The 897-nt window shown below is 39.4% G+C and overlaps 1 protein-coding gene across 1 annotated transcript in view; it reads left to right on the top strand.

The window, feature by feature from the left end:
* Positions 1–897, top strand: part of LOC106875334 (39S ribosomal protein L12, mitochondrial) — an 11,914-nt gene that overhangs the window by 9,433 nt on the left and 1,584 nt on the right. The window lies entirely within an intron of this gene.

The following is an 897-nucleotide window of genomic DNA, read 5'->3' as shown; positions in this document are numbered from 1 at the left end:
ACAATTCACTCCCGAGCTGAAATAGACTCCCAGCCTCTGTATCATGAATGGTTATGTGGACCACTCCTAACAAAAGCCAGAGCTTCCTTCAACCATTACATAAAAAGTATAAAGAAAAAAATGTTATTTAGATATACTTTTATTTTACTTGTTTTATACTTGTTTATACTCTTATACATTCAAAGTTAACGAATTTCCTTATTTAAATTATGAATCATATTCCTTTCAATAATATCAATATGATTACAAAACTTCTTTGTAGACAATATTTTCTGTTTGGTTGACACTAATTTTCGAATTACCGGAGTCCGTTGCTCTACTCATAGCGATGTATAACTGGCCATGGTAAACATCAGAGTGGGTAAAAATATACCTGTACTATCTAAAGTTTGGCCCTGTGCCTTGTTGGCTGTGAATGCACACGCGGAATCTTTAGGGTTGCAAAAAATCAAACTAAGACTCACTGTTCTATGTGAATAATGTCTGGATGTTCTGGTACCATGGGTTATTTTGACAAAACTGAGATGTAAACAACAGCTGCTTCGATTAGCTGTTTCGAATCCTGCTCAAGACTGACACACTTCAAGACCACTAAATAATCACACACACTTTTTCCATTTTATTTTTGCTATTAACTGTCCTCGCGATCCTCTTCGTATCATCATCATCATCGTTTAACGTCCGCTTTCCATGCTAGCATGTGTTGGACGATTTGACTGAGGACTGGTGCAACCGGATGGCTACACCAGGCTCCAATCTAATTTGGCAGAGTTTCTACAGCTGGATGCCCTTCCTAACGCCAACCACTCAGAGAGTGTAGTGGGTGCTTTTACGTGTCACCCGCACGAAAACGGCCACGCTCGAAATGGTGTCTTTTATGTGCCACCCGCACAAGAG

Source organism: Octopus bimaculoides, chromosome 2 (genome assembly GCF_001194135.2).
Source record: "Octopus bimaculoides isolate UCB-OBI-ISO-001 chromosome 2, ASM119413v2, whole genome shotgun sequence".
Lineage (NCBI taxonomy): Eukaryota > Metazoa > Mollusca > Cephalopoda > Octopoda > Octopodidae > Octopus > Octopus bimaculoides.
The sequence above is the reverse complement of the archived record's forward strand: the minus strand, read 5'-3'. Positions and strand labels throughout refer to the sequence as shown.